We start from the raw sequence: 14,136 nt of genomic DNA, 5'->3' as shown, positions 1-14,136 counted from the left end.
GCATGCGTAAAACATTTTCGACATAATGTCTGTAACACTGTATCCCAAAAAATGCACGTGTCTGTAATACTGTATGCCATAAAGCATTTATGAACGTTTCGTCTATTAGCACTTAGATTATGCTGCTATAAAACAATCACAATGCAGCTGCTTTGATGCTAGCGCATAACCTTTTGTACGCCTATAAATGAAAATTTATTTTTTTTTTTTCATATTTTTTTAACGTTTGACTTCTAGGCAGTAATTCTTGTACTATCTACAGAGTTTCTGTTTCGTACAAAAAGTAATAAATATGGCGTTAAATTAGTTATAGCTATGAATGTGCTGTGGTATTACAGATATATTTTCACTCCCCCACCCTCTCGTAAAAGCAGTTTTCGCTAACTTATTTCATTATACTAGCCTCTTGTGCGGCTAGCCACCTAAAATAGTTATTAGTTAAAAAAAAAAGAAATGTATACATATATATACTATATATATATATATATATATATATATAATTATTTTAATTAATCTAGATTATGTCATGTAACGGGTCCAGCTAGTAATTTAATCAATGTTGAAACGAATCTGCATTTATTCCGCGAAGCTTTTATATCGGAGATTTAATCAAAAGCTTTAGCACAGTAAATATAAAAGCACGTTTATATCTCTTTTCATTATCTATGCAACTAAAATTTAATTTCATTAATTTTTTTGTTGTTGTTGCTCTTGTTTTGTCCATGTATTTCCTCGAAGAATGGTTGCCAGAGCTTCAAGGAGGTCGGTCTTCCACTTTCCCCTCAGATTTGAGGGAAAGCTCCCGGTGGGGGTTGGGGGTTCGAGAGCAACTATTCTTCAATGGAATACATAGACAAGATAACAGCAACTAAATTAAATAAATGAAACTAAATTTTAAAATGGAGGTCTGCGAGCGCAGTGGTCAGCGTATAGCGCAGCACCACAGGTCCGGGATTCAGTCCTAGGGCTGGGCAAGATTGACTCAGCCTTTTGAGTGAGTCGATAAAATGAGTATCAAGCTCGTTTGATGACTAAATACAAGGGTTCCTGTGACAAGTTGACTACGTGTCCAGGGTAGATCCACATGCACGACGGAGCCCATAGTCTAGAAAGTAGATATAAGGGCACTGCAGGCCATGGCTCTGAGATCTGTTGAACCATTGAATTTAGCTCAGTTTAGATGCTAAAATGAAATATAAACATGTGTTTATATTCACTGTACTATTCGCATAAAATATAAAATAAGTAAAACAAATTCGAAATTCAAAATTTAGGCTTCGAAGCACTCATGTTCCGGTAAAAAATTATGTGTGTTCAAAATCTGAGGCTCTAGGTGCTGCCGTTTATCCCCAGTGCGCTTAAATTCTAAGCATTATATATTGCGTTTTGCATAGTGGCAATACACTTAATTGTATCACTGAATTTTTAATCTAAAGTTTCTTAAATTTGCACAAACTATAAAATAAATAAAATCAAATTCGAAATCCAAAATTTGGGTTTGCAGGTACACATATTCCAATGAAAAACTGCGTGTGATCAAATTCTGAGGCTCTGGGGGCTGCCTCTTTCCGCGGTGCGTTTAAAATCGAAAAATTATATAATGTGTTTACATAGTGGCGATACACTTCTTTATATCACTGAATTTTTAATCAAAAGTTTCTTAAATTTACACAAACTCTAAAATAAATAAAACCAAATTCGAAATCCAAAATCTGGGCTTCGGGGTACACATATTCCGATGTAAAACTGTGTGTGTCCAAAATCTGAGGCTCTGGATGCTGCCGTTTTTTCCACGATGCGATTCGAAAAATTACATATTGCGTTTTGCATAGTGGTCTTTTGTAGTGCAGAGTTTTCTGATTAAATTTGAAACATAAATATTTTACGCTTTGCATTATGGCAACAGAAAGCTTTTAAATCGTTGAATTTTAAATCAAACGTTGGTTAAATTCGCACAAAATACGACATAAGTAAACAAAAAAATCTAAAATTCAAAATTCGGATTTCAAAGTGCACACGTTCGAATGGATGACTATATATTTTTGAAATTTGGGGGTTCTAGGTGCCATCATTTTTCTGCAATACGAGAACATGCATACATGTATGTATACATATATACAATTCTTCATTATTTAATAATAGAGAAGGACATAACCCGTAAAAGGCTTAGCGTATAAAATATGAGTTAGTCATCTTTTTATATTATCGTTAAGATTTCTGATCAACGGTAGGATATTTACAGTTAAGTACTATTTTTAACTAGAGGAGATACAACTGACTTTATATACCAAATAGTTCAAAGATTAACTGTAATTTCATCAACCGTTTTCAAAACTACATGACTCCCTCTTTTCAAAATGTTCTAGGAAAGTTATCACGTTTACAAAATTTACAATAATTTAATTTCGCTGTCAGAGTTCGTTAACACCTTTTCTGTATAAGAAATGACATTATCTAGGACAGCTTATTTGACATTGTACTGCTAACGGCATTGAAGCACCTTTCCACAGGGCGATATCGCATTTGCAGAAACAAAAAAGCTCGCTTGAACAAAGAAACTTGGATTGCTTTTATTAGAAATAGGTTCTTGTGGTTCCACATGCATCGCACTCAATTTCTTAGTCTTCGACCCCACAGCTGTTTTTTGTGAAGGTGGTTCTATAGCGTTAATATTTTCAAGCAATTTAGGCTACCCAAAACAACGCGATAACCAGTATCCGATAATTACCAAAAGAAATATTCTGCAGTATATCTACGTTGGATTATATCAGCAGTATTGAAGCAAACGTGTTTGCACTGATAAAAGTTGCTTTGAAAATCAATAGGTAAAATAGTTTGTGTTTTAAATAGAATTATCCTGAAAACATCAACCGCTCAATGTTTGAGGATAGGAAATGTTTCTATGCTGAGTGTACCACAACATAATCAATAAAATGATTTAAAATTCCTATTTTTTTGATCGGTAATAATTCAGGTCATAGTGTCAGACTCATTTGAACATCAAAGCAATTACAGACAATGTGCTAAAGACTGTAATTTCATTGCGACTCGTAAAAGTTTGGACTCTTCACCATAAAAATTGCACGCGGATCATGAAGAATAAAATGACGTCTTCCACATACATGACAAACATTTATTTAAACTATGAAAACGTTGAACAGCAGAGTAGAAACATGATATTACACAATATTTTTATATTACACAGCGCTTAGCTCTTCTCGCTTACATGCGATACTCTCCATTGACTTTTGGGTACCTGCATACTAACAAAGTATAAGTATTGCGCAGCAGAGAACTTGCTTATCATACGCATGCGCTAGGGGAATCGACGGCGGTTGCCAACAGATTATAAATGGCAGAGTTTAAAATCTATTGTTAGCAATTACAGTCAATGTACTAACGACCGTAATTTCATTGCGACTTCGTATAATTTCGGACTATTGACCATAAAAATTGTACGTAGACCAGACAGATTTTAAAATCTAGCGTTAACTCCGAGGTTAGATATTTCCCATACTAAACAATTATTTACTCAGCTAGCTAAAACTCATAAATTCTATTTGTTACAGAATCCTATGATTTTTTGTGCAATCTTCTGTGACTCAGCAGAAATTAACTATATTTAGATCTGCATTTATTCCAGCTACACTGCCAGCCGAGTATTAGAGCATGTGCAGTTAATTATAGTTAATGTGTTAAAGATCCATACTCATATGAATTTTTGACTTAAGTTTTAGATTTCATACTTCAAATTAAATATAACTGATTGCGCCTAAATTTTACTGTCTAACAAAAGGCTAATTAATTCACTGCTCTAGACGAGTGTGCCTCAGAAACAGACACCCAGCGTATCCTACTGAAGTAACATATTGTGTAATCAGCGTACTAAATATGTACCAGTTATCGGTGCTATAGTTTTGTTTAGAGAAGAATTTCCAACACATCTTATTGTTATTAATCGTAAAATAGCACTCTTGATTAAGGTAGTAACATAACTTAAAAGCATATCATTCCCACTAAAAATGAGTTATACCAGCAAAATCTGTATATCCAATTAATATTTTAGAAGCATCCACAAAACACAAACCTGGCATTAAGTCTGAATCAAAAAACGCCAAAAGGAATATAGTCTGCAACTCTATGCCGATACAGTGTTAGCAGCGTTCATTGTCCCTCAAAGGAAGACAAAAACGAATATATCCATCTTTGGAAAGTGCATAGGTCTTCTAAATAAGATACAAGTTGGAAAAACAATCCCCTGATCTAATTGTGGAAATTGAGAAAATCCGGCATTCGTTTGGTTGTTGTGGAGCGGTTTGTCAAGAAGAAATGCGTTGTAATCATAACAAAACATTACTGAAACCGAGAATGTTATGAAGATCATACGAGTCTGGGTCATTTCCAAACATAAAATTGCACGAATGAAATTGCAAGGGTCGATCGGAACAAAATATGCAGTATTGTATGACAGTGTGATTATGAGATGTAAGAAAATACTTTGCGGTCATTCACAAAGGTTGGAAATATCTTCATCAGCTCATAATAAATACTGAAGAAAGAACTTCATATACAGCCATTCAAAATTTCGAATAATGTAACAACTGAACCTGAGAGAGCATCAAAAACGGAGAAAATTCGCCAAGTGACTTTTAGCAAGATAAGAAGAGAATAGAAATTTCTCAAAGAGAATAATATTTCGAGGCACATTTTTCACACTGTGGGTTTGTCAACAGAGAAAATATCTACATTTGGGATTAAGAAAACCCAAGGTAACACAAGAGAGCTAAATGCATATCTACGACCCACAGTCTATTATTATTATTTGTTGTGGAGGTGTGGTCAGTTCTTGGATGATGTCGGAAATATAATTACAAGAAACGCTAATAGTTATCGTGGCATTATCACAAACATTTTATGGCTTGCTGTGAACAAAATGTGTATCATGACTATGTGATTTTAACACGAGAATATTTGCCACACAGCCCGCAAAATGGTAACTTTGCCTCATGAAACATTCCCTGAACGCATATTCTAACACTGTGATGGCAACACGGAATGACCTGAAACGTCTTATGACCTCAAATCTTATGACTTTTTATGGGACATTGTAGAATCATTAGATTGTTTTGAAGCAGGAGACATGAAAAATGTGCACTGCCCTCTCCGGGACTGGAACCTGGACCTCTCGAATACGCGCCGAGTTTGCTACCATTATACCACAAAACCGTGCAGAAAGAGGGAGAAAATACCTAACATATTCCCTCTTTTAAAGGGCGAGTAGGGGTCACCAAATCCTGATGGTGAAAAAGCATCGCGCATCACCATTTAGTTTGGGCGCCACTGTAGAGTCGTTAGGCTATTTTGAAATAGGAAACGCGAAAAATGAGCAATGCTCTCACCGTAACTTGAACTTGGACCTCTAGGTTATGAGCCGAGTGTGCTACCGTCATACCTCGAAGGCATGCAGAAAGGACGGAGAAAATACCTTCTAATGGTAAGTCGAGAGATTACGTAAACAAACTACAAACAGTTGAGCTAAAAGATACAAATTCAACGGGCCATTCGCAAAAGTATTGCAGACTTCTCCGAAAGGGTCACTATGAACGTCAGCGATAATGTAACTGCATGCCAAGGAAATGTAGGTGAACATACGTTGTTTCCGACTGTTGAACCAGGGTGTGTATGGGAGGAAATAAAACAAACCATTTGATTTTTTCATGCAGTTTCGACTAAATTATTGCATTTTATAAACCTATGCAGTTCAGGAAACGCCCTGTAGTAGACCAAAGCCGATAAAATTTAACACCTGAGAAAAATCTCAAAGTTTGGTCTAGGCACTTCTTTCATCATTTTATACTTAATATTTAATTTATGATATTTTATTTTTACGTTTGTTTGATGTTTACTCTCAAGACTAACTATACAGTTAGTTCTCATACTTGCTATAGCCTTGACAACACAACTCTGATACTTTTTATTACTTGGATGCTTCAATGATATTGGTTGAAAAATTTCAGTCGTAAAATTGTATCGGATGGTTGATTATTTGAATGCAGAAAATCACACGAGGGCTATGGGAAGAGAGGACTTTTTGAAGAACATTTTAAGGGAAACTGGTTCATGTTCGCGTTTATACGTGGGAAAAATCCCGATAACCAACCATGTAACAAAACAGTTCGCCTGAAATGGAACTCAGGTTGAACCTTCAGCGGTCGTTATCACTCGGTCACTTGTTGGGCAATCTTTGTAGAAATATTGTATATTACAACATTAAGAATAATAATGTATATTAGAATATACTATTTTTTTAATTTGAAATTTTTCTAAAAATATTAGTTAGCATTAATATAGATTTGATAGTAAAGTAATGAAGTTTGAACTTTAATTTATGTTTGAATTTTGTAGATTTTAAAATTTGGGGAAAATATCAGTTTTTTTCCAAAAACGTTATACTAAATAAACGGCAGCACTTTTAAAAGTTATAGAGTGAAGACAATTTTTAATGCAGTAATTCAAAGAAGCAAAATTTTGCTTTAATTAATTTAAGTTTGTAACTGTACAGATCAATGAAATTTGTATTGTATTGAACAAATATATTTACATATTATATATTACATATATTACATATTATAATAATATATTACATATTAATAACAACAAAATATATTTACATATATTACATATTATGACGTCCTTTTAAGTAAAATAGGTTGACACACAGCAGATATGAATTACTTTTTTCCCAGAATGCAAGTAACAAAGTAGAGGATAAATCTGATAAAATGCATCGCTTTTAATTTGAGTCAGAAACACTTTACTCATCTTTCCATATTACATTAATTATTCATATTAGTTTTTATTTTTAGAAACATTGATGGAGAAATTATGATTAAAATTCCATTGATGTTAATAATGTCAATCCGTAAATGCATTAAACCATGTCTCTTCAGTAAATGTTGATGGATTTCCTGGCTTATTTTTTCCTCCAAATGAAACAAAAGTTAACCAAATTGATTTTATAAGTTAGAAATTGAAGAATACATTTTGGAACTATCTTAATAACAACTAGATGGCAATTTTTCCAAAATAATTCTAGCTAATGTAAAACTAATTTAATTTTCTAACAGTTTGCTCATTAAAAAGCATACATGCTGATATGATTATACTCTTATCGATGTCATAAGCTTAGATGGTAATAGATAAAAAGCAGTTTAATGGATCGCATGATTAGATTAATATGTGTTTTAAATGTATAGTACTTTGACCCGAAAACTGTCATTCATCATTAATTTTAGTGATGCCATTACCAAAGTATCTCCTAGGGTGATAGCTATATAACGTGTCAACAAAAGCAAAATTCTAAATGATGCAGTTTCATGCTTTCTTAATTTAATTTTTTTAATTTACATCTGTATAAAATATGTAATCTAACTTTCTACATTTTGCCCTGCTATCTTTAAGAAAATACATGTCTTATGAAAAATAAAATTAAAAAAATATTGATCCACGTACGATAAAAATTGAGGGAGGTATTTAATTTCGAAATTTGCGAGTTTTGACATCATTTCAGTTTGCATTGAGTAGTCTGTTAATAAATAAATTAGAAAAATATAAATCCGGTTTTCCACTTAAAGGGCCATTATCAATAATAATGTTTTTTTTATTTGTTAATGTCTTTAATTTAAAATTTTGCTACATTTCGTATGTGGAGAGAATTTTCACATCAATAATTTACAAGTCTTCAAGCGTTAAAATTATATGTTATTAGCATTCACATGCAGTTTTATTACTTGATTACCAAATGTACAAAAAACATTTGACGGCCTCATGTGACTCGCCGGTCGACACTTTGAGACCACTGAATTAAAGCATTCCTTCCCTGTGTTCTTGTTCTATGATCCTTAACCGGGAGTGAAGTTTTTAAAGCAATCGTCATATTCTTAATAACTTCTTTAATCGCATTTAATAATTTTAAAAAAGCAAAACATTTCTAAGTCATGTAGCATAAGAGTTGCTGAGAAGGTTGGAGAGAAGCGGAATTGACGAATATGTTGGACATAGGCCCTAATTAACGCTAAGAAGACAGGATTTTCAGTCATACCAGACGTAATTTCCAGCCACAAGATTCAGGTACTATATTGAAATTACATACATTTATATGTTCTTTAAGTTGGCCTTATACCGAATTCTATCGATGTACACTTCACATTTTACATAACTCCGGAACTTCAAATCTCGAAATGTTAGGGCTATTAAATAAAAGTGCTACCGGAAAGAAAAAACAATGGTGTGGACACCAGATGACTTCTTTGTGCGGCCTATTATATAGGTCGTATTATACACATTTTTTTCTGTACTTCATTTAAACTTATTTCCTCGAATTTCATTAAAGATATATTCTCCATTCAATGAATTCAGTTCTGACTTCGCGGCATGGCAACAATACGCAAAATCTCAAAATATCTTCATTAAAAATTTTAAAATACAGAAAAGCCTAAAATACCAAATACAGTTAAGAATAGTTTTTAAAATATTTGCAATTAATATTACAGTTTGCACTCAAAAATATACAATTTGTCCAAAGGACAAGAAGAAAACATTTTCAGTGCGCAAATTTAAAAGTTAGCTTTTCGTCCCATTGGGCAAAAAGACATTGAAGTTGATACACCGACTTAATTCACTATTCTCCTAAGTTTAAAGTGTAAACAAATGACGGCCACGTTAGGCCTAGCACCACGTTTAAATTGTTGATAATTCTACAGCTATTGCGTGAAGATTAACTAAAGACATGAAAACCTTAACCAGAATGTAAGAACAAGATAATTCATTCCGTTTTAAGGCAAAAAATGCACAATTTACCAACACATAAGAATAAAAACACAGAGCTCAACAAGCCGAATAAAAGATTAAGTATATAGTATATACACTGGTCATCAAAATTAAAGGATAATGATAAAAAATATGCTCACTATGTTGCAACAAATGCCCAATGCTGTAATTATTTTATATTAATTAAATACAATTGAACACAAAACTGCACTTCTGCACATACATTAGCGCCGGAAATATGCAAATGCGATGACTGACAATGTGGTACGCAATAGACTCATGTTGGAATTCCGGTCTGTAATGTTGTTTAAAATGAACTTGGTTTCAAAAAATAAATTTAACTTGTTGAACTGAATAAACCTGAAAAATAAAAATTAAAATTTCTAAATCATGAATTAAATTGCAAAGCACATAGCTTTGCTATAGGTCTTTTTATTTCATTACTGGAAGTGCGTAAACTCACCACTCGAACTTACTGATCAAAACCAGGATACACTTTAACAACTCTACTTAATTTCCAACGTAGCGGAGGTAGGTTTTCGTTCTTAATGAGAACCATATCACCAACCTTCAGATCTTGTTGCAACTTGCACCACTTGGGTCTCTGCTGCAACCTAGATAAATACCCACTACTCTATCTCTTTTAGAAATGTTGAAATAACCTTTGCACGTTCCTCCAACGTTTTCTGCAGCTTATGGTTTCTTGAATTTTGTTAGGTTCTGGAATAGCGCTTAAAGCCGCTCCGGTTAAAAAGTGTCCTGGTGTTATCGCCTCCAGTTCACTTGGAGCTGGTACTTGGAGCTTCAATCACTTGAAGTTGGTACCAAAGGCCTAGAATTAAGACAGGATTCACTTTGGGTTACTAATGTCAAAAATTCCTCGTATGTTAAAATAAGTGTTCCTAAACATCTTTTTAAGCTATGTTTCATGGATATGATACCCGCTTCCCAAAGCCCTCCAAAATGAGGTACAGAGGGTGGATTAAATAACCACTTAATATTTTCCGATGAAATATTTGTCAGGACTAAGTGTTCTATGCATACTCTTGGCAAACATAATGGTGACAGTATCAAAGTCCTGATCTCGAACAGTGAGCTGAATGCAGCTATGTTCTTGTGAGTGCTAGAAGAACTACAACGTAAGAAGGGTGTAAAAGACCCTTTTATTTAAATCACTATTTACAGCAAGTCCCAGCTCGGGAGTGATAACAGAAAAATAATGACCCCGCTTGGGTCTAAACTGAACAATCAAACAATTTAAAGTAAAGCTTAAGTAGAAATTCAAATAGTCGCAGTTCTCAGAGCTTAGAGGCGTAGCAAGCCTTTGCCAAGTACTAACGCACTTCAATCAGTATTAGAGGAATAGCACTAAGGCGTAAGAATTTAAATATTAACTATTCTGGCGAACGTCCACCGAGCCGACGTGGTCTGAGACTAAAAGCTCTCTCACACTTGAGAAGTTTCTCACTAACCTTTAAATACAAAACTTGGCTCGAACACAAATGTGCATAAAGCTGAACCGCGCGCTCATTCTGAAGGGAAGTTGAAATAACAGTTTACAGGAAAGGGTAACTTAAAATAAAAAGAAATTTTGTTAGCTTAAATTAAAACCTTACATATTAACCTGTAGCTGTTTATCACGTTGAAAGGTAGAAAATGTTTTCCTTAATACTTTATTAGCTCCTATAAAGTTCGCTGCACAATCACTGTGAATTTCACACGGTTTGCCTCTACGATCTATAAACCGCTTAATTTTCGCAAGGAATGATTTTGTTGAAAGATCTTCAACTAATTCCAAATGTATTGCTCTTGTAGCAAAACAAAAAAAAAATAGACATGCGTAACACTTAAAGATTTTAACTCCTCTACCAGGACGATGAGTTACAGTTTGCGCTCTAAATCTACGGCAGAAAGCACATTGGTTTATACACTTTCTTATAATATCTCTAGCATTCACAATCCAAAATCTATGTCGTGTGACATAAATAAGTAGTTGGATACCTGAAGATACGTGTCATGATAATGCTTAATAATTAAACGTGTAATATTATGATTCTTAGGTAAAATCATAAGATTTTTCTGATTATTTGGAACTTTCTGAGCCTTCCGCCTACATTGAGAGTTTCTGAGCCTTCCTACATGCATTATTCCTGCGGGATCCAAGAAAAGACTTAAAGACAGTAATTTATGCCTTCAAGGGTCTACCAAATTCTAAACAGAATAATTGGTCTGGAAATTCGGCTCTTTGTACAATCCTAACAATCATAAAAGTAACTTCACAAAATTTTTTCAGTACATAAATAACCCTTTATGCGCTCTGTAGGTAACTTACTACAATTATTTCTGTATCTTAAACACCACGCTAACACTCGATATAACTTTAACCATGATGAAACCTTTGAAAACACACTAGGCTCTTCAAATTTGGAAACATTTGAACTAAAATTCTTTTTTAATTCCTTCAACATGACCTCATTTTTTAATTCTACACTTGAATCTTGCTGTACATGAATTAGGGATTCGTTTAACCACTGCGGTCTCTTCATCCATAACTCACATTGTAAGAAATCTGATGGCATAAAACCTGTGGTCCCCCAGTCTGCAGGATTCTCTTTCCCAGCAACATAATTCCATTGAATACCTGGAACAGCTTCGCAACTCGATTTGCCACAAAAGGTAGCCAACGGCAAGGCTCGGACGAAACCCATGTCAATGTAACCCGTGAGTCGGTCTACGCATAAAGATTGTTAATAGGTAGTTCTATGCATAATAATACTGCATGTAAGAGGTTAGTTAAAAGTAACGCAGCACACAACTCTAGTCTTGGAAGAGACTGGGTTTTTAAGGGCGCTACTCTGGTTTTCGATCTCAGAAGGCTAACGTTGACTGACGAATCAAAGCTGATTGTTCTGAGATAAATGACTGCACTATAAGCCTTTTCTAAAGCGTCGCAGAAAGCATGAATTTCTATAACTACTGCCTTCGGACTCAAGACATACCTCGGAAATGGTAAGCTTGAAAGTAACGGCAGTTCTAGGTAGAAACGCTTCCATTTTCTACTTATTCTCTTGTCAACGATTTCATCCCAACCAAGCTGTAAACTCCATAACTCTTGTAATAATATTTTCGCGTATATCATTGTTGGCGCTAACCATCCCATTGGATCAAAGGTTTTGGCTACCTCTGATAAAATAGTCCTCTTGGTAAAAACCATTACCACACTCTTTATCATTTATGCAAATTGCATTTCTTTTTTTGTGCCGAGGAGCGGCGCAGACGCAAATTTGTTAGGATTTTAAAGCTTGCGTTTAGAGATTTTAGGTCGCTGTGATTTACTGGAGTTTCAACTAGGCATAGGTTCTTCTGAGTTGCTTTGAGGAGACCCGTGTCACAAATCAGAGGTTTCAATGTGTACTCCTAAGTTCCTCAGTTAACTTAATGTTTGAAGGCCAATATATATATATATATATATATATATATATATATATATATATATATATATGGGAGGGTTGGCCACTACGTTTTATGTTATAGTAGTCCTGTATACAAATTTCAATGTTCTACGGCTAATAACGTTTGAGTTAAACGAGATACTACATACATACAGACGTTACGAATAAAATGTCTTTTGAATCCACGTTAAAACTTTTTTAAAATCTGTTATGGAAGAATAGTCCTTTATTCTCTCCATACGTACAGAAATCATGCAGAAAAATCTTTCAAATGGATTACAGAATGGTAAAAATGGATATTTTCGTTGAAATATGATACCCAAAAATTTCCGCGACTACATTACTTCATACAAGGAAGTAAAAACGATTAAGCACAATGTCCGCAATTATGTCATATAGCCCGTACAATATGAGAAGTTCATCGTCATGCAGGTGCTTAGTTTTATTAAAACATCTAAACAGTTGCTACAACCCGAAGCTTCCCAACACGACGCAATGATAAGTTGTGACTATTCTACAAATCATTACATAAATTCCAAGATTTTTTCCAAGAAAAATAAATTGAAAAGATTGCATAATACCTTCAGTTATGCTTAGTGGTGAACGGCACCATCTGTTACAGTTATATTGTAACTATATGTAAAATTGTAAATATGCCAAACTTCTTCAAAAATTAATATTCAAATAAAGATAGATAGCGGCAGCTGGACAATACCCATATTGCCAATGGTTAACCAATAGGTGTCCGCTGCACTTCAACCGCAACCTGAGCCCGTTATCTTCAGTGGTTGTGAGAAAAGTTCATGGATGGCATAAGGATTTTTGACAATTCATATTCGAATTGTCAAAACTCCTTCGAAATTCGAACTTCAAAAATTCGCAATTTTTGAAGTTCTGTCACTGCTCATATACGAAATATTTCACAAACATTCAGCTTCTTCACAGAACAATCTACATCATCATACAATATCACAAAAATATCTCCGGAGATAGTTATAAAACTATCTCCGGCTGATGCTCATAATATCCAGCGATTTTGAAAACGCAGTAATACAATAATTTGTGCAGTATTCTTAAAGCGTTTTTTTCAGCTGTAGGCAATTGAATAAGAGAGCTGAAGTTTGGCATTTAAATTCAGAGCATTTTCACGATTTTCGCAAGTGTAGTGTGAATACGAGCCACTTTTTTTCAGGAAAATCTCTGCTGAAGTTTCCTTATCAAATCCTAAATGAGAGCATCCTTGCCTTTCGGCAAATAATCCACCAGTGCTTTATCTTAATCAGTTAAAAAAATGACCATCTTCTAACCTTCTGTTTCTTACAGTTGTTTAGTTTTAAATTTAGGGCTACGGAGTCTAGTGCATTTTTAAGTAATTGCTGAAAGAAGGCTGTTTCAAACGTTTTCCGGAAGTCATAGTTTATTGATAATCACTTTCGTCCCTTTCCTAACAAAACAAAGGATTACTTCATTCTCCTCGGAAAGAGAAATAATTGTCACATTATCTCTCATGCCATTGATCCTAGTTTCATTTTCGAGACTTTAACAATACGAAAAGTGCAGCAACTGTGTTCTTATCTTTCTCATAGTATATCGTTTACTATGTTTACACGATGTTAGTTTCCAGAACTTCACACTTCGGCCCACCAGCGATCGACTGCTAAAGTCGCTGAACAGTGGTAGCTCAGTCCGACGCTCGAATCCCACTAACGGGCTGGCTGCATGAGCGTTTCCGTGATTTCCCGCATGTGCAATATGTACACGAGCCAGTTTCTCTTAGAAAGTACTCCCCGAAGGCGTTTCTTCTCTTAGGAAGATAGCCCCCGAGTGTTTTGCAGTAATCAAAAGAACCAAATCA

The sequence above is a fragment of the Stegodyphus dumicola genome, chromosome 6 (genome assembly GCF_044657685.1).
Source record: "Stegodyphus dumicola isolate Sdum_Otavi_A_Nest chromosome 6, ASM4465768v1".
In the NCBI taxonomy this organism is placed as follows: domain Eukaryota; kingdom Metazoa; phylum Arthropoda; class Arachnida; order Araneae; family Eresidae; genus Stegodyphus; species Stegodyphus dumicola.
Note: the sequence above shows the minus strand (reverse complement) of the source record.